Here is a 21,512-nt window from a genome sequence, read left to right as displayed (position 1 = left end):
TGACTTTCTGTTTGGTCCAGGTTTTGGAACTGCTCTTCTTACTACAATGTGATGGCTGAAGTTCCTGAGATGGAAAAAGCAAGGTGTATGGTTGCTGCTGTCACCCTTTTCTCAGACACCTGCAGGGAGTGTCTGACCTGAGAGACTGCAATCTGCTGAAGAAAGGCTACTACCATGCTTCAGTTCTTATTCTAAAGTCTGGCATTTCATACAGAGTTGTATCCATCACTACCTCTGAAACTTAAAAGTATCAGAAACAGAGTGAAAAACATTAACTGCATCTCCATAATTTCCAAATAGAGTAGGTATTCCCAAAATACTTTCCATGCATATATTGCAAACCTGACACCCTCTACCATTCAACTTTTTCCTGTCAGACTGGAGGGGGCCATTCCTGAATATCACTGTCAAAGGAGACAGATGTCACTTTGAAAAAAAATAGCACAATTTGCCCTTGGTGGTGTCTTATTGTTGTTGAGAACATTTTACACCTGTTTTCTTTATTTCTATGGTTTTGTGCTTTGCAGAGATATATGCTTTACTTTTTCTTATTTTCTTTTATTACCCTATCCATCCTCAATATGAAGTACAGTAATTTATTACTAGATATGCAAAGACAGAATCTCATTTGCTCCTGACAGAATTCTAGTTGCTAGGAATGAATAAACCACTGGTGTGGGATTCTATCAAACAATAACATTTAATAGGAAGAACATAATGGCACTGTAGTGGCTCCCTGCAGCTTCAACCAATCCATGTCCACTTGGAACAAAATGATTCAAGAGTAATTGTACATTGCAATCTGTTGCAATGTACAGAACTGTATGTGCACAGAATTTTTCATGGCAACCAGAGGACAATATCTTATACCCAGAGGCAACTGTAAAAACAGTTGGAAGAAACCAACATAACAGTGGCTTTCTTATGACAATGCCCTAGTGTAAACCAAACCATGCATGTTGTGTCTATAGTGTAAAAAGGGGGTTAATTGCACAGATATTTACTTCCCTTATTTCTTTTATGAAAATATGTCTGAGCAGATGCAAAATCTGCTGTGAAAAAATAAACAGTGGTTAGTCTGGTGGGCTGCTTTTGCACAATTGTGTGGAATTTTCAAGAAGTGTCCATAATTTTATACTTTTTCCAAATAACCAAAATTATGTTACTTTTTTTTTTTCAGGAGGTATAAATACACAAGGTAGTGGAGACATTCTTATCTATCAGCTGTTGGTATTGCTCTTGTAAGTAAGAAAGATATTACAGGTTTTCTATTTCTTTTTTCCTAGTTCTCCTGATTTAGAGACTTCAGGTTGAATTTTCATGTCAGAACTGTGAAGGAGAAAATGCTTCAGGCTTAAGGAGAGGATTGTAATTTTCTCCAAAATCTCTCACGGTAGAAGTCTTCAGTCAGATTTTCCTCTGTGCAAAATATGGCTCCATTGCCATTGTAAACTTCTGTCAATCTAAGCCTCTTGTCTTATGCAACTTTAAAAGAGAGTCTGTATATGAAAAATTGAGAAGAAAGAAGAAAAAAAAAGCCAAACCGAAGAATAAGGAATCTTAACAGTATCAATATATTAAATAAATTGTGTTTTTGTATTTATAGATAAGATTTTATTACACTTTCACTATAATCCTTATTTTCAAATCCTAATAAAAATTATCACCCCAGAATTCCAGTTCTTCATCTACTTACTTATTTTCATGGAAAAAGAGAACTGATTATTTGGAGATTTATTTGCTGTGCAGAATTTTTGATTCCAATTTATACCAGTACATGGCTTGATCGCAAAGAGCTCACTGTGGTTTTGCTTTTGCCATGAGATTAATGATTTAACATTTGAGCCTCTAATTTGTTACCTGGATCACATGCTTTGCAATTGTTGCTTGGATGACTCCAACTTCTGTGGGGGAATTTCACTTAAACATCTGGAAAAAGTAATATTGTGATTAAATTATAGGCCTGAGTTTCATCTCCTGAAAATACAAAAAACAAAAAGCCGTTTCTTTTTCTGGTATAAAAGAATATTGATATGGAAGTCCATTTCATTAAATCAGTGTATTTTTTAATTTAATTTAAAAGAAAGATTTTCCCTATTTTAAAACTACACTTTTAATGTAATCTCTGACAAAAGAGTTTTTCCATGACTACTTTAAAAATAATAGTCAGTCTGATGAAGAAAGTATAAAATTTCTGACCTCAGTAATAAAACTGCAATTAGCATATAACCTTAAGAACATATATGCAATGTTTCCATGAAACTTTGAGACATGAGCATAAAATCTGCCCTTATAGACTACCTTAACAGAGATACATATATGCACTTTAAAAAAATATATATTTAGATTCTTATCTTAATGTGATATTTTAATATCATTTCATCAGACAACTGTTCTTTTCAGTAGTTTTCAGACTTTCAGGAACTAAAAAAAAACCCCTAGTAATGTTGTCTATCTATGCTTTTTGCAAATGATATGTAAATTAAAAGGCAAAAATTCTTGTCCTCTTGAAACCAACAATAATTTTTCTATTGATATGAGCAGAAAAAGTATTAATTCAACATTTTTAAAATTAATTTCTAATTTTATTCGCATAGGCCTATTTTTCTTTTTCAAATCAGGCTGAAGTAACTATTAAATTAGAACTAACAGTCATATCATACCGCTTTCTGTATTCTTTGTACTAATGTATAGGCTAAAGCTCATAAAAAAAAAAAATCACAACTTGGCTGCACACCAACAGTGGAATTTCAGAGAGTGCCTAAAGTATCTTTCTTCCACACTTAACAAAATATGCTTTGTTCTGTATTAAAGATCACTTGTCTGCTTGTCTGAGTATACTAACCTAACTTTCCTACTTCACTGACCAGAGAGGATTTTCCCACTGTATTTCCCAGTAACAAGAAGTAGTAACTTCAACTGTTAAAAGTCCTTATTTTAGATCCTTTCACAAAAAGTTTTAGGCTTATGGAGGATGCAATAGTTCAGTCTGTAGCCGTCCTTATAATCTTTTACTGTGTTGTAAGAGAATAGATCTTGAAATCAAAGTTTTAATGCCATAAAATAGAAGGATGTCAGTACAAAAGTTGCAATAGTTACATAGAGACAATTGCAGATGACTAAATACAGATTTCTCAAACAAAATATGTTTGGTTTGATGCATTTTCTTATAGTTCTGAGACATAGCATTTTCATTTATGATAATGTTCTGCAGAGCCTTCTGGCCATTGCTGCCTACCCTAAAATAGGAGCAATACAGCTAATAGAAACTGCTGGCAAGTGTGTAAAAATAATGAAGAGGCTTCAGACATTGCATTTTCCATAAATTAGTTCCCTGTAATCCATATGTGTTTTCTACAGTTCAACAAATCCTTTAAAGATGAAAGCTTTAATTTAAAATCAAATAGTATAACAATTGCACATTTTCTTGTTGCCTAGAAATCTCTATTGATTTTTTTCCCTTCAGCAGTTATTTTCTTCAAAATAAAATAATAACTTATGTTTGTTGAATTTCAATTAGATCCAAGAAAGAGAATTTACCAGGGGAGATATCTGAGAAACCCTATGCATCTTTATGATACAGACTTGTTTGAATACCTCTGTTTGTATTGTCTACCTACATTAAATCTGTCCTCTGGGTAAGATGAAAATAAGTAAGAAATGCAAATATGCATTAAGTTTTGTATCACTGGCTTACTTTTTTATGATTTCAATAGACATTTCAAGTGAAATTTTTCCCAGTGGAATAAGACATCTTACAGACAGGTGTTAGAAATTCCATGTCCAAAAAAATGCAAGGACTATACAGGGATTTGGGAATTTTTTTTTTCTCATGAGACTTATAAACACTGCATGTCTTCTTACATAATCCTGTTTTTTGCCAAAATGCAAAGCATTCAAACATTTGCTCTTTCTCTCTTGCATTTATGATCATGAGGAGGTTTTGATAAGACCTTCCACAGATTTTAAGCAACAGTTAGCAGTGGTACAAATGAATTCAAGCCCAGGCTTTCCCATTCTCATCTTCGCTCTACCTTGATCTTGCACTAGCCAAGTATGCTGATATGTATATTAACTCCAATACAGAAAAATTGACTTGGTGTCCCATAATTTTTATTCACAAAGATCTACACATATAATCAATCTCTTGGGGTTTTGTGATACCTTTGTATATTACTGAGGGAAAAAATTATATGCTGTCTGATTTGGTTACAGTACTTGAACATCTGAGGCCCTCAACGAAATTAAGTTTTGCTGATACATAATATAATTGCAGACACCTTGCTGTTTCTTCTAAATTTTTATGCAACTTATTTGAACTGGAAATAGTGGAGCATTTTCCCTCTGAAGAAGCCTATACTAAAAATAGTTTGTTTAGGCCCTACATTCAGCATCAGAGAGAAGACTCCAGCTCTCATATGAGCATCTGAATGAGAACAGGTGTTGTAGTTAAGGCATAGTGTTCCCCAACTTAGTGTTCCCACTGAAACACCCCAATGCTACACTGAACACTCACTTCTCCCCATCCTCTCCCCCAGCAGCAGGATGGAGAGAAGAATAGGAGGCACAAAGAGGTAAATATCATCAACTGAGATAAAAACTATTTACTAGAAACAGCAACAAAATAAGAAACTGAAAAATACAAACAATGCTTAAAATGTACAAGACAAGTGAGTGATTCCCATGACTGCTCACCACACAGGACTCTGCGCTACCCAACCACACACTTTGGTGGTTGTGGTAGAAAAATCCAGAAAAAACTCAACACCCTTTCATCCCCTTTGTGCGTGTCATGAGATGGTATCAAATAAGCCCAGCATTCTGGCCATGCCCCTCCTGGCTGCTGCAAAAGTTAACCCTGTCCTGGACAAAAACAGAACAATGGGTCATATCTCACTGGGTATTTCCCATAACTTCATATATAAATATTTCAAAATGTACGCATGTGTTTCACATGGTCAACGTTCTTTAATGGTCCAGCCATTCTTCTCCTCACTTATTCTTGTTCCTGATGTAACTCCATTCTAGATGCAGAACCCAGCATTTGGACTTTTTAAATTCCAACCCATTAAGCACTGCTCAATTGTTCAATCTATCTTTAAGTGTGGCCAGGCCACCAGTTGCCCAGACAGGTTTAGGAGTTTCCATCTCTGGAGGTGCTCAAAATCCAACTGGACACAGATTCTCTAGATGACCTTATTTAAGCAGTGAAGTTGAACTGGATGATCTCAAGGTGTCCTAGCCACTTAAACCAGAATCTGGGCTTTATACTAAAATCTATGGACAGAATGAACTGGAAGCATTGGTCAGCTTCTAGAGGTGATATCATTGGTATGAGGAAGACTTGGTGGAATGAGTCCCATGACTGGAGTGCTGGGATGGGGGGGGTCTATCATCTGACAGGAGGGATAGACAGGACAGGTGAGGTGGAGGTCTTGCACTGTACTTAGTGAAGAGGTTTGATTGTGCAGACATTATAGCTAGTGATAATGTGTTTGAGAGCCTCTGGGTGTACATTAGGGTAATGGGAAGCAAAAGAGAATTTTAGAGGGTGTCCACTACACCCTCTAAAAGAGAATTTTAGAGGGTGTTCACTACAAAAGAGAATTTTAGAGGGTGTCCAGCCAAATTGTAAGCACTGATGAATTTTTCTATAGGATATTAGGAGAAATCCCTGTATCAGTGACACTGGTTCTTCAGGAAAATTTAAACTTTCCAGACACAATCAGGAATGTCATGCTTCTTTAAAAAGCCAGTATCAGAAATTCTTTAAGTTTTTATAAGATAATTTCCTGTCAAAAGTACCCAGAAAGCCAACCAGGAAATATGCTTTTTCGGACATCTTATTTGTAAATAGAGAAGAACTCCATGGGAATGTGATAGTAGGTGGCTGTCATGGCCATGGAAATCACGAAATGATCAAATGAGTGAGTTTAAATTTTTTTTTTAATAAAGAGAAAAAGGACAACAGACTTGCTACACTGGATTTCAGGACAGTAAACTTTAATCTATTAAGGGAGGATTGATTAGAGTACCCCTGGGAGTTTGGTTTTGAGGCTTAGGAGTTCGAAAGTGCTGGCCAGTCTTTGGGAAATACTTCTTAGGACCATGGGAGCAGGCAATTCCACAGTGTCTAAAGTCAAACAATCAGGGTAGACAATCAGCTTGGCTTAACAGGGAGTTCCTTATAGAGCTCAAGAAGAAAATTAAGTTGCATGATCTCTGAGAGTGAAGTTGAACTTCACAGAGAGATAATACAACTGTGGTTAATACATAGACGGGGAAGACATGAAAAGTATGTTAATAGCAAGAGGTAAGTAATTTTTTTTTCCTGTGTTCAGAGGGGTCTCCTGAACATCAATTTGTGGCTATTGCCTCTTGTTCTGTCACTGGGCACCACTGAAAAGACCATCAGTGCCATTTCTTTTCTACACTCCATTACATATTTATATGCATGGATGGGATTTCCCTTTAGTACTCTCCCTCTCTAAGCTGAAAACTTCCATCTTGCTCAGCCTCTCTTTGTATGAAAGATTCTCCTGTTTTTTATGAAAGCTACTCTTGTTAATGGAGTCCAGCTTTTATCCTTGTAGAAATATTTATTCCAGTAATGTGAATGTATTCAAATATATATTGTTTTTGCCCAAGGAAGCATGCAAATTGCCAAACTTGGATCATCTCCTTAGCTGTCTCATTTTTCTGCTTAATCAAGAACTTCACTTTCATAAGGACAAGGCTTATGACTAATCTGCACAAGAAGGTTACGAAAAACAAGGGTTAAAGGCAGGGAGTAATGGAAACTGGCTAAAAATCTTTGATATATTTAATTTCTTTTCTGTGTGCTCTGGCCACTGTGTTATTAAGAAAATGTTAACTACCAGATATTTCAATAAACACTTATTTAAAGTCAATGACGAACATTTGCATTTTTTATATATTCTCTGTGCTTTCAGGGAATTGATAGACTACATCTAATCTAGTGCATTGTGTTACCTTCCTGAGGTGCCTGTTTCTTCTACAGCTAACAGATGGATGAGAACTCCTAATTAAAACCTTGTTGGCTCACTACACATGCCCAGCCTTTTATGGTTTTTTGCCAACTTTGTACTCACTTAAGTAATTATATGGAAAAAACCAGTTAATTTTCCCAAGTTCATGTCTGTTTTATCCACAGCAGATATGACAAGCGAGTTCTTGTATTTATCTTGACCCAAAAATTTCTCATTCCTTTTTTTTTTCCCAGTTTTTTCCTTCATTCTCATGAAGGAGGGGAAGTGAGTGAGTTTCTGGGTAGGAGTTTGTCTAGTAGCCAAAGCTCATCCATCACAGCATGAAACTCTACTGAAGCAAAGGATATTTTCCTTAGTAGATCAATTTCCCAGTCTAGAAAAGAGGTAACTTTGGGAGGATACCCAAGCTTCACCAAAAGAGAGTGTTTTGGATTTAATGCCATTAATTTATGCAGGCTTTATCATTGCTTATTTATAATTGGCACACTTTCTTGTATTATTTTATATACTTTCTGTCAGAGAACTACTGCACTTAAAGTAAAAGAACATAAGCAGTCAAAGAATGTAGTTTTAACATATAAATAAGCATACTGGTAGGGAGATTTGTACAAAAATTTTAACAGCAATCTTTTAACAGTTATAATAATGAAGTTTACAATGGATTTTACAAAGAAATAAAACAAAAAAAACCCTAAAACAAACAAACAAAAAATCCAGGTTGTAAATATAGAATTTTAAACAGAATTAGCTGTGATATTCATGTAATTGGGGAAAAAAATCAGTAGAAAAAATGCAGCACAATGTGCTTTTTCAAGTCTTTCCATCTGTCTTAAAATTAAATTGTTATTGGTATAAGAGGCCCTTACTATGGTTCCTATTGGTGCTTTACTCCCAAATTCCTCTGCTGTTGAATATGATTTTCACAAAATTTGACAAGCATGCAAACTTACAGCATTATAGAGAGAGTGAGAGGAAGGACCCTGTAGGATTGGAGCCCCATGGGATAAGGTTGTTCCACAGTCTATTAATAGTGTTAGCAAAAAATAAAAGGTAAAACCCAAGTAACTCAATTTCACTCTTTTGGATTCACTGAAAGCTCTGTGATTGATCAGAAGGATTTGTATAACTGTGATGTAAATGGAAAAGGAAACACTACAGGTCATATCCTGTGGATAAAAAGCTTACTTGCCTGGAGCAAACTTTCACACCATTTGAAAGAGATGCTTAGCCCTGGTGTTAGCCAGGAGACATTGGGAATGTGTGACTAGAAAACACATGGGGCTGTGAAGGCCCATGTTTCTCAGCAATGCAAATGAAAAGAGTCAGACCAGACAAATACCAAACCTGCAAGGTCACTGGACCTTGGCCTTGAATCAGGCAATGACATTAGAAAAAAAGTAAAGGTTTTAATGCACTAACTGTTCACACAGGAGAGTCTTTTATAGTAAGCAAGATATTTCAGATATGTTCCCTGCAAAGTTTAAGGTAACCAACAGAATTGGATCATCAGACAAGCTGGGTATAACCAGTGGAACAGCTGAAGGATATGGCAGTGCAAGACATTGGTTTAGATCAAATTGCTATTTACAGCTTCACTAATCAAAGATTTGTCTGAAATTTTAGGTGCTAAAACAGGTCCTATATCATTGCTCAAGCATTTAGCTCTAGTTAAGCAGAGAGATTTGATAAAATGTTACATCAAGCTTAGAGAAAGATGCAACCCAGGAAAAGACTGAGATAAAGAATTCTTATTCATCATTGTGTCTTTATGCCTGTTCCTACAACATGTGCATTTTGTTCTCATAGGCAAAAACCTGCTTATACACAAAACTCACATCATAGTAGAGTTGAAGAAAAGCATCAGATAAATAGCAGACTGTCTTAGTTTAAAACAGTTATACAGGGTGGAGACTCCAAAATTGTTTACCTCCTTTTTATCAATAACCACTCCTCTTTCATTAATAAGGAGAGACAGATGCAAGAAGATATAAGTGAAAAAAAATACCAGTTTACTAAAAAGAAAATGCCAACAACCAAGATAACAGGAAAAACTACTAGAAACAATGGTGCTGAGATGCATGGTCCCTCAGGAACACCAAAAACAAGATGGCATGGAAGCCCCCTCCCTCCTCCCGAGATCGTGGCCAACATAGCAGCCTGTGTGGCCCAGAAGACAAAATACAAGATGTCAGAGAAGCCCCATACTCTGGACCATGTGGCCAACAGAGAGAACAAGGAAAACAGCACAGCAACTGAGCCCCTGAGGTTCCAGAACTCCCTCCTCACCCAAACAACAACCAATACAGAACAGGGACAAAACAAAACCATGGAAGAACAAATTTTTGTCCAAAATGAGTCAATGTTGCCAGGCCTCTGACAGAAACTTCCCAGATGTTGTAGCACCGACCCCCTCTCAGCAGCTGGAACTTACAGAGATGGAGTCCAAGTTCCCAGTGTGGTGCAGAGGCTGTGAGCAGCAGCTGGAACTGGTGAAGTGGGTTCCTCCTCACACCCCCAACAAATGGCAGGTGGCAGCAACAGTGAAGGCATTGCAAAATTCTTCAAGGCCTGGGGAGAACAGAAGAGCTTCTGCCTTGTGCCACCTCAGCTTCTCAGGTTGTGACTTAGAGAGCTTCCCAAAGCAATCCCCTCAGGAGCCCAGAGTGAGAAAAAGAGCTTGCTGAGTGTGTGTTCCCTATTTTTAAAGGGATGTCACACCTCCTCCTTCCCACGAACCAAGGCAAAACACCCCAGTTCTGCTTCAGCTGTGAGTCTTTAATGGACAGTAAAACAGACTGGAAAATGTAGAAAAAATACAGAATGTATATTTTTGGTAACCTAGGCTACCTGGGACACAGATGTAAATAGAAATGTTTATCTAGTTAACCCCTAGCTAGATTAAAACAAACAAATAAACAAGAAAAAAAGACATAAAAAGAAGATCTGGGAGATAGGTAAACCATAGCATATAGAATTTCAAGGTATATAGAAACATTACAGTGAAATTTTCCATGGGCTTCCTGGGAAATCATAAGGCACTGTTACATCTCTGGGTAAAAGCCAGCTCTACAGTGTGTCAGACAGAATTAGAAAAACCAGGAACCAGCTAGCCTTGAAGACACCATTTCATATAAAGATCTGGAAAAGTGCATAGGGATTTTGACAGGGCTTTACAGTCTCTCACAATGAATCCTTATAAGAAGCAGGGCATTCACAGCTTCAGCCAGGGGAGTTGGAGCACATGGCATATCAGGAAATCTGAGAGAACTGGGTTTAGTCAGCCTGAAGAAGTATGAGCTAAGGGGACCTGTTTCCTTTTACTACATAATGAACACTCATAGAAAACACAGTTTTTTCTTTTTTTTCAGAAGTGCACAGCAAAAGACAAAGGAGGCAAAGAAAAATTGCACTAAGGGAAATTCCATCTGAAAATAAAGAAATTAGTCTTCATGATGATGCCAGACAAATACTGGAATGGCTTGTCCAGATGGGATATGGAATCTTCACCCTTGGAAGTACTGAAAACTCAGCAGTATGAGGCACTGAACAACCTCATCTGTCTCTGTAGCTGGAAACAATTTGAAGCTGTCATTGCCTTGGCTTCCAAAAGTCCCCCCCAGATTTAATCTGTCTGTATTTCTCAGAAACACAAGGGTAAAAAGGTGAAGATGCAAAGAAAGTATGAAGATGCAGGAATCATGTATGTTGAAATAAGTATGAGTAAGAAATAAACAAACACAATGAAGAAATTCCTAGATGTAAAGAAAAAATAAAAAAAAATCTTAACCCTGAGATTAGGTTGATAGTTAGATCATGGTGGTAATAACATCAAGGCTGGGGCTGAATCCCCATGTGACCCATTCCTTTAAGAGCTGGGCTTGATGATCCTTGTGGGTTTCCCATCTGGGAATATTTTGTGATTCCATGTCTACACATTTCAGAGAACCTTTTAAAGGAATTGTTTAACCCACTTACAGGATAGAATTTTATGTCTAGATAGACCTTTAAATTTTATTTTAGTAGAGCTCAAGCAACATCAGTTTTATTTATCTACAATTCCTAATCTTTAAGGCAAGATTGCTGAGGACTAAAGAGTACTTTGGAAATATTAATGACTACACCTGTAAGACATCTCTGTAAAGGAGATGGTGTTAACCTTTGTAAGGCAAGGGTTCTTCTCCTTCTGTGTGCAACTCCATAGCCCACCACTTGTAGTACTGCAGCATGCCTTTCACTTTTGTTTTGTAAATCCACACCACCTCTTTGCCTCCTGTTGCAGTGTTGTACTCCTGTACCTAAAGTGCTCGTGCCCTCATACCCCTGGGCTCGCATAGAGCTTGGTAGGTAACAGTAGCAATTGCTAACAATTTAAACAGCCAATAAGAATAAATAACCAATAAGAATTGTTCATATAAAATTTACACAGAGAGCTTAGTATCCAGTGAGAATATGCAACCTCTGCACCCTCTTAAAGTATTTTTCAGTCAATGCCATCAACATAATGAGCAAGAGCAGCCAGAAGGGAGACTAATAAAATTCACAAAGCATGAGGAGAATCCCCAGGAAAAAACAGTCTTCCGTGGGGACCACAGTACATGTGTTTCCAGCAGGGCATTGCAGAACATTTTCTTTTCTATCTCTTTTGTTTGAGTTGTTGGAGGTATTGCTGTTGGTTTAGTTTTAGATTTTTGGATTTTTTGTTTGGTTGGTTTCTTTTGCGAGGGTTTTATTAGTTTTGATGTTTTTGTTTGTTTAGTTGGGTTTTTTTAAATTCGTTTTTTTGATTGGTTTTTGATTGATTTAGATTGTTGGTCTTTTGGGTTTTTTTTTTTTGTTTTTTTTTTTGTTTTTTTTTTGGTTTTTTTTTTTTTTTTTTGTTGATTGTTTTTTTTATTTGTTTGGCTTTGTGTTTTGGTTTGGTTTTCTGTGGGGGTGGGGGAGCTGGCCGGGAGGCGGTCCCCAAAACTAACCTGGGCAGTTAGGTTCAATGTCTGTTATCAGGTATAGATACTTTTGGCCTTTTCCAGATCTTCTTTTCTATAAAAGTAAGAAATGAACTTGTGTTATATTAGCAAATACTGGAGGAACTGATCAACTGTCTTTAACATTTTATAATTGTTGTATGAGAAATAGACTAAATAAGATTAGATCAAACAGATGAGTTTAATGTCCTTTGCACAGATTTTAGTCTATCTTGAGTATCTATAATTATTCTAGAAGCTTGTTCCATACCCTGATTTTCCTTAGAGCTGTATATTTACTATTTAACATTAAATAAATAAATCCTGGGGGTTTTTTGGTTTTTTTTGGTTTTTTTTTTTGTAGTCTTTAGCCTTACCTCTTTCTGAAATATATTTCAGTAACTAGTGGCAAAATTTTTAATTAAAAAATCTTATGCTCCTAATGAGTGCTTTAGAGTTTAAGAGAGTGAAAATCTTCATTTCCACCTTTACAGCTAAAAAAGAGATTAATACAGTCAGCATGGGGATAATAAAAAATAACAGAGTGATTATTGTGAGCATAAGACACAGATATGAATTGTACATTAAAAATATGTGCTAAAATATGATTATCTTCTTGTATGGAAATCAATAACAATTAGAACTGAAAGAATATTTCAGGGAGATTTTTTAGCAAAGAGACTTTTTATAATTGGCCTGTTAAGCTGCAATGGAAAATAATGCCACCATTTCAGGAAAGTATAAAGACCAATTATTCTTATTTACCAGCCATAAGATTTGATTTGCATAATTTTTATAGATTGAATATTTGCCTTGTGTTTTTTATAAGAGCTACTGTTTTCCACTTCACTTTCAATAAGTTGGACTATTCTCTTTTGACATGCTCAATGTTTATTGCTATTGAATCCTTATATTAATAACCTAAAGAGTTTTTGTCTGCTTCAGGGTTTTTTAGACTCTGAGGTACATTGAGAGTGTTTCATACTCATAACTGAAGCATTTCTGATTCTATTGAATCCTTATATTAATAACCTAAAGAGTTTTTGTCTGCTTCAGGGTTTTTTTAGACTCTAAGGTACATTGAGAGTGTCTCATACTCATGACTGAAGCATTTCTGATTCTTCTTGTAGTGAAAAAAAGGATACCTGGAATATCTGTTAACTAGGGTGGTCTGCTTAGCCATGGATGTTTTCAGACTCCTTAACTAAACATATTTCCATCAAAAAGATTTAAAAAATTTTGATTTAAAAAATAAAAAAATCCCCTAGACTTTGAGAAACAGAATTTATGGGACCCTTGCAGGCCTTCCTATTACACAGCTTAATATATAGCTTGGCAGTTTAGAGAAATTGTGGTGTCCAAGACCTTCAGGCATTCTACCTACCTGGAAGAGCTTTAAGAAAACTCAGGAATCCTGCACTGGTCTGAAAAGATTACAGCTCCCAGCAGCTGGACTGATAGTTGAGAGAAAAAAAATGCATGATTTCCACATGACTGTTCTTTACTATGACCTTATTTCAAAACATACACATATGTTGGTCATCCTATACACACGCACATATATATATATATATAGATATATATAGCATATTGATTTATATTTCATAAGGATGATTATTTTGTGTCCATCTATGGGCAGTTTGTTTCCATCAAATGATATCTCTTTCATATTGACAATTCAGAGTAGAAAAGCAGATTTTTAAATTCACACACTTGCTCAAATCTGAGAGACCCCACTCTGATGCAGATAACTTAGATTAACTCATAAAACATGTCTATTCTTGAAAGGTGCTGAGAGTTTTCTTCCCCTGTTTGTAACAATTTGCCAGAACTGCTGTATGACTTTTATAGGATATATTTCAGTGATTATATCTCTGCCAAAAATGCCATTCAAGCCTCAGGCAAGGTTGTATCTGCCCTTAACTTTATCTTTCCTAATATTGACATAATTCAGCTCAACCTCTCTTCCATGCTGTGGTGCCAGATCACTGCTAAATGTCCCCTTTCCCTTTATTTGTCCCTAGTGATTCTTGTGCATTAGACTGCTCTCCAGATGAGCCTGGACTCTCTTCAAGCTCTGTGATTCATTAAAATCTAAGACAACAGCATGAGCCACACAGAACACGAGGCCCATCTGCTGAATAATCATGTTTTGAGCTCAACTACGTGAGCTTGCCTTGGGCTATTGCAGAGCATGGCACTTGATTATAAATAATGGGAATAGAAAGAGTTGTCTAGATGATACTAGTGTAGCTGAGATACACAAGCACACTCATAGATTTATTTGTGTACTCAGAGTCAACAGAGAAAGTAATGCCAGATACAGAACAGTCTTACAGCCTGGAATTTCAACCCACATCATTTTGTTTTAATGTTTCTCATTTCTCCATTCCAGAAAACCTGCTTCCAAATTGGGTTCATTAACTCAGATCAAAATTTCAGACAGTATGAAACAAACCTCTATGTAGACTAGACACTTTGCACACAATAAGTCAAGTGAATCAGTAACAGCTTATATCAGTCCCACTGGCTTCTCCTCCTCTGGCAGCTGAGTCCATCCCTGAACAAGGTTTAAGTGAGTTTTCCCCCAAAAGTACAAAGCTAAATTGTATAATCTATGAATTCAGGGCACTTTAGAAGCTGGTGCTCTGTCTGTTAAATCAGTTATCACACAGATGTTGAAATAATAGGGTGAACATTTGAAAAGAAGCAGTACTGCTAGAAGCTGGAAAAATCAATGGAAAGGTTACAAAATGCAATGTTCGTTGTGGGTTTTTTTTTTCCCAAACCTGAATATCTTAATATTAAGAAAAAAACCAAAAAACAACAAAACAAAACAATGGGGTAATTTAAGCATTCAAATTATTTTATCATTTTATATGTAAACAAATGGTAATGAATTTGGTAACATGTTCTTTTTAAATTATGTTATAGTGTCTGCTGGACTCTGCACGCATTTCTAAGACATCATTTGTATTCTTGTTCTATTGAGAAGAGTTAACAAATCTAATTTAGCTTGGAGCAATTGTTTCACTGTTCCAATTCAGTGAAAAGTTTTAGGTTTGGAAACTAAATTAGATTTTTGGAAATACAAAGTCCAAATACTGGACATAACAAATGATTATTCTGTGGTACACAGCTATCTAGTAAGAAAAGCTCTGAAAAAGATTTTTTAAAAGTTTCTCTATATTTCAAACAAACAAACAAAAAAAACTTCTCAATTCTGATCAGTATCACCAACTCTGTCCATAACAAACCATCAGCAAAATATTTCTTGGATAATTTACTGGAGTTGTTGGTTAATCATGGAAACATAATAAATTGAAACTGCATTTATGCTGTTTGCATAGGTTGGTTGTTTTATTCATTGGTGCAATTTTGTCAGAGATCTCAAAATCATTTGGTAGAACAGTACCTTTGTTGAAAGGTTTACTAGGAAACATCTTTATGGAATTTGCACAGTCAATCTAAAATGCATTACTAAGTATCAACCTAGTTAGTATCAACCTACTAAGTATCAACCTCTCTTCATCAGAAATTTAACCAACTTCTTTTAGCTGTCTGTTCACATATGAAGTATGCTGGTGAAGTTCTGCAGTGAGATAGAGGGGTTTTTATCACTGGCTCATATAATCTCCCAAGACATTTGACCAGAAGCTTTCAGGAACTTTGTGAAAAATTTTGAAAAAAGAAAAGCAACAAGTGAAAAATGAAAATTGCCTGCTTCCTACTACACTTCCTAGAGGGTCTTTTATGGTCTTAGATGAGATACCTATGTGGAAAGACATCAACATTTTTGGTACCAAAAGTTTAATATTGACTTACTAATGAATCACTGGAAATTGTGCTTAAATTTAAATAAAAATGTCTAAGTGTATAACTGAGGAAAAATAAGGTTTGATATGGTGGAGATTTTCAATCTTATAGTCAATCTGAAGGAATGATGGAATGCTGTGTCTCATAAGCCACAAATATCCAGTTAAAATATCAGTTAAGAATGTGATAAGTTCCCTTTTTGAGTTCCTCATCCAACCACTATAGGCCTGAGCAAAAACATCTTCTGTAATGCAACTGTGTATCTGTAGAGGAAAAAAAAAATTATACAGTATTAAAAATTGTTAAATACTAAAATATATTTACTTCAGCAGAGAGGCTTAAACTATCATAGAGTGTAGTTTTAAAATAATACATGGATTCATGGATTTAATTTGTTTGGTTAGGTTTTGATTGTTTATTTTTGTTTATTTTCCCTGAGAGTGTTCTCCTAAATGAAATACAGGGTACTTGCAAGACCTAAGGAAAAGGCCATTTATGCTCATGTACAGAATAATATATCTGCTGCAAAAGCTTATGATGAATACCAGTTATAAGATGAGGAAGGATCTTTTTCACAGGAAAATTCCTTGACATGTATACTCCAGATTAAAATGTAATAAAAAGATAAATAATAATGACTGCAATACCAAATAAACCTTGACTTGAAATAGTGGGGGTTTAAAGGTTGATTCAAATGCACCATTGATGATGAATGAAACAATTTGTTCATTTGTTCTTTGAACTAAAGATCCCTGAAACTTAATCCTAAAGTTTCAGTCATTTCAGTATTATTAAGCCCAGAGAAGTGCAGTCATGCTGAAAGTGGAATTCTAGAAGTTAATAACTTATAAGTGGTTTTAAGATTAATAATTATATTTGCATAAATCAGTAATTATATGAGATAGTAAAATTTTATATAAAAATTTAAGGGATTACTCTTTCTTTGCTGTGGAATTGCCAAGCGTGTACATTAGTGTTGAAATACAGCCTTCAACATCTTTCCTATTTTTAGAAAGAAGCAGGATACTGTAGGTATGGGCTACAATAATTTCATTGGTCTATCAGGTTTGAAAAATCATGACAAATAGACAAAGTCCCCGGTGAGTGGCGAAAGGGAGTGTCACACTCATTTTTGAAAAGAATAATAAGGAGGGCCCTGTCTAATACTGACCAGCCAGCCTCACCTCTGTGTCCTCTGAGAAGATGGAATAGATCCTGCTGGAAGATGTGCTAAAACACACACAGAGATGTGAGCAGAGACAGTCAATATGGTTTCACCAAGGGCAAATCATGGGCACTCTCTGAGCATTTAATATTTGGAGTATTTTCCAGGTTTTGAATGCAAGTGCTTATCCTAAGTGGCTGCTACCTGAGTTTCAGGATGGATCTTCACATCATTGACTTGTATGACCTTTTTTCCAATAGGAAGACGACATGCTAGGGAAAAGGGCAAAATGATGCATTCAGTAGGTCACCTGAACTACATGACAGGGAACTAAATCTTGGGATACAAAATTATGTGCACATGACTCACAGTTAGGGAAGGTCCTTAAAAGTTACTGGCAGACTTATCACAGCAATTACCATCATACCTTCAAAATATTTAAACTTTTAAGGTCCATTTTTCAGAAGGAGGAAAATGGGTTTAAGTAGAAGTTTTAAAGAAAATGTTGGATTTCTTCCATTCAAAGTCAGCAGACATTATTGTAGTTCCACTGGAAATGAACTTGGCCCATTGTGCTTTTCCCTGGCTTAAAAGCTAGACTACTAGAAGCCAATAGGTCTATTTTTGATCAGAATCAGACTTTGAAACTCATACATTTCCGTTAACTTCAATGGATTTACTGTATTTTTGTATAATAGAGATTAGAATCTTTCTTGTGGTCTGAATGTAATTTAAAAGAATTATGCAGAAAGGCAAGGCAAGTAAAGCTCCTGTCAAAAGGTTAGAAAAATCAATACGCAGAGCACAAAATAAAGTAGTAAAAAGGGTATTAAAACCCCCAGAAGTTAAAATGTCATTTTGATATGGAAGAGAGAAATTTTCCTGAGAAACTGTGTTATGTAGCACAAGCTATCTGTGTGAATAGGCAATCAGCCTCATGACTCTTGGAAGAGTGTGGTGCACAGTTGTGCAATGTAGCCTTTTTAGCACCCTTAGAGTAATTCTGGCCCTTCTGAGTAAATTAATCTCTTTTGATACGTAAAAGTGCTGAAAAAAGACTCCAAGGCTCTCTTTCCACTAAAACAGAAACCTTTAGTTTTCTTTACTGACCATGCATTTGACAGTCAATATTCTTAAATTATTTTCCTATCTGTAATTTCAATTGATTTTTTATTTCAGTTAAAGACATTCATATATTTTGTGGAAAGTTCTATTATGAAATTATTTTCTTAGAATATGTTTCATTAAATGTTTCATTATAAATAATGTAATGATTACCTGAAACAAATACTACTATCTTAAGCTTTCAAAATTTTTTACATATTTTCCTAAATAGTTATAAAAGTGCATCCTTATTTCAAATAAGCTTTTTTTCCACTATTTTCAATTTGATTTAAATTAGGTATCAGAACTTAAATGCAATCAATGCCTTAAAAACTTTAGTAGCAAAATGCACGTGACATTAATTTTTCATTACAACACTTATCCTGACTGGACTGATAATACATTTTTTCTTTTATTTCTGTAAGCTTAATGTAAGTATCATATCAGTTCCTTATAGCATAAAGCTCAGGTTTCAGATAAAATTTAAATCTTAATCTCACTTTTAAGTGAGACTGTCTCTTTTTAAACCTAACTTCTGGCAGGAGATTCCTGTACTTGAAGAACTGTCTTAATGTAAATATTATTCCACTTTCTATTTGAAAAAGAACAGAACCCTCTCTACCTTCTGATAGCTCTAGAACTCAACAGGATTAATTGCAGCTGTTTTAAGTCCTGACTGATCTTCACTTTAGGCAAATTGTATCAGTTGGAGAAAAGCCTCTATATTCAAGGACACCACATCATTAGATGGGTCATGAGTTCCCATCGTGGAACCTTCAGGAACACTTCAAATTAAGAAATGTACATAAAATTCACTTCCAATGGAAAGGATTGTCCTCTGAAATACATAAAATCTAGTTTTCAAGATATCTATTAAAATAACACAGAACTGTGTGCCAGGAAGACTTTAGGGCTAACGATCAGAGAATTTGTCTGGAACCACTTGATTAAATTAAAAGTGTTTTTATGGAATACATTGCATGGCTGCCATGTATCATCACATTTTTTGTGGCTTTTATTGAACTCACCTTCATCAATTCTGTTTAAGTTCACCTCATTGTTGATCACCCTTATTATCAGTGTGTTCAACGATGGCCCCATTGTTACTTCTAAGCATATTCTGAACACTGAACAGAAGGTCAAATATCAATTTATCTGAAGTAGTTGCCAGAAATGACACTTGCAGTCCTGTGGAAATGTTGAAAATTTCATAATGAAAAGGTCATAACATGTTATCAGACACCTTGCAGAGGGAACCAAAACCAATTAAATTTCAGTTTAAAAAAGAGAAGAATTGAATGGTAATATTACCATATTATCCAAGGATATGCAGATTTGCAATACCAACATTAGGTACAATTTTAAATCAAAATTAATACATAGACTGCTATGGTTTTTCTTCCAATCATAAAGTTGTTATTTATGTCAAATAAGAAAGACACTAAAGAATATAATACCTGGAAGATTAAATTGGAAGGGACCTCAAGGATCATCTGCTACATCCTTTGTTGTGAAAAGTAGTTTAGACAAGATGGCCCTGCACCCCACCTGAATATTATCTGTTCAATGCTGGGGAAGTGTCCAGTGTTGAGGAGGATGAAATAATGTCTAAATCTAAATATACTTACCTGACCTTGAGCAAAGAGGAGTCATAGATTCTGTGGTTGTATTCTCATAAACAATCTGCAAAATCAGTCTTGAAGCTGACTTTAAAGATATTCACTCATTGGATCAAATTAGGGAACTAATGTCATTACAATAAATTGCATTTTTGCATATAATAATCCCCTAGCCTATAAAACAATACACTTTTACCAGGAAATCCCCCCCACCCCACCAACCAACAAACTAAAATATATGTTCTATTGTTTTGCTTATCTTCTAACAGATTCTTTCCAACAAGAGTCTGAGGTAGAAGTTTTAAAGTGGACATTTTTTTAGAATTATAGCTTGACACCATTGCAAAGAGTGAAAATATCCACAAAGGAAATGCATATTAGTGAAGACACAATTTCCTTAATCACTAATTAAAATCTGCTATGTCAGTGGAGCATATATTATGTTAATACACCAGTTTTGACTGATATCTAACAGGCAAGTGTATAACAGGTGTGTAACTATTGTATATTCCAGTTTCATACTTTTTTTTTTAATTTTTAAATACCTTTGGAAAAAAAAATCTCATACCATGGACATCATTAATAGGTAGATAAGAAACTCATAGAAATCTGAGTTTAAACCTGCACTTGTCAGTTAAAGTTTTTACTTTAATCAGCACTGTCACTAAGGTCAATAAACAGTCCTATTAACAGACACACCAACATCTAGTTGATGAATATAAAGTATTGGTCTGTATTTTTTTTTTCCTTATCACATGATGTGTTATTAAACTATGTATTCATAAGTGGAGTAGATATAGTATTGAACACCAGAGAGTCTTCACATACCTCCTGCTCTGCTTGCTACAGGACAGTGAGTTTGCAGTTATAACAATATAGATCCACTCTCCCATTCCTCTTTCCTTTGCAATTTGCATTAAAGAATTTTCTGTAATTTCTCTATATTTTACTAAACAGATTGCTTTTCTAACACATGTTACAACACACATATATTCAGAAGAAATATAAAAAATTATTTCCAGAATTGAAAATCTGAGCAGATTTTTCCATTTAGGTGCAGAAAAGGAACTCTGATATCAGAGGAAAGTATAGAATTTTCTCTTGAACACCTCCCTTCTTCCTTCCTCTGTATCAACATATAAATTTCTATGTGTGTGTAGATGTGTGTAGAAAATGCATCAGATATGATTGTTTGAGAAGAGGTGAGCAGCTTGAGCAATGTGCCTGGAAATGCAGAAGAAAAAAGTCTAGCTTTACAGATCTACAATTTCTGATTTAACTTCATGCGTGATTACAGAGCAACAGAAGCCATTTCAAGAGAGAGCAGTCAAAAATGTTTATGTTTAGAGAACTGCTACCCTTTTCTACTCAACTGCCATCAAACAAATAACATAAAAATGAAATAACTGATAACATAGCAAAAAGTCCATATAGCAAACCACAGTTCTGAACAACAGAAAATATTCTACATTTAGATTTTTTTAAAGCATATTAAAATTTAAATTTTATTCCATTCTCCATATTTACTTTTATATTTACATTGCCTATATGTTGTTTAATCTTATAACCTTTACATTAAATATTTTTCCATAAACTCAGCACCTATTCATACATGCACGAAATTACTTTCATAGCATTCTATGTCAGTAGAACATAATGATAAAAAGGTCAGTACTATTGTTTCATCGAAATAACTCATTGATAAGATGATCAATGTCCTCAGATTTATTTGAGTTATAAAATTATATAGTGTAAAAGAGATTCTGTGATTTTTCAGATGTCATTGGTATTTTGGGGTCTTGTCAGTGCTGCTTTGAATTCTGCTTCTGTCTCCAGT

Source organism: Agelaius tricolor, unplaced genomic scaffold, assembly GCF_023055355.1.
Source record: "Agelaius tricolor isolate 1412-34295 unplaced genomic scaffold, bAgeTri1.0.p SCAF_7, whole genome shotgun sequence".
In the NCBI taxonomy this organism is placed as follows: Eukaryota; Metazoa; Chordata; class Aves; order Passeriformes; family Icteridae; genus Agelaius; species Agelaius tricolor.
This window is presented reverse-complemented; position numbering follows the sequence as displayed.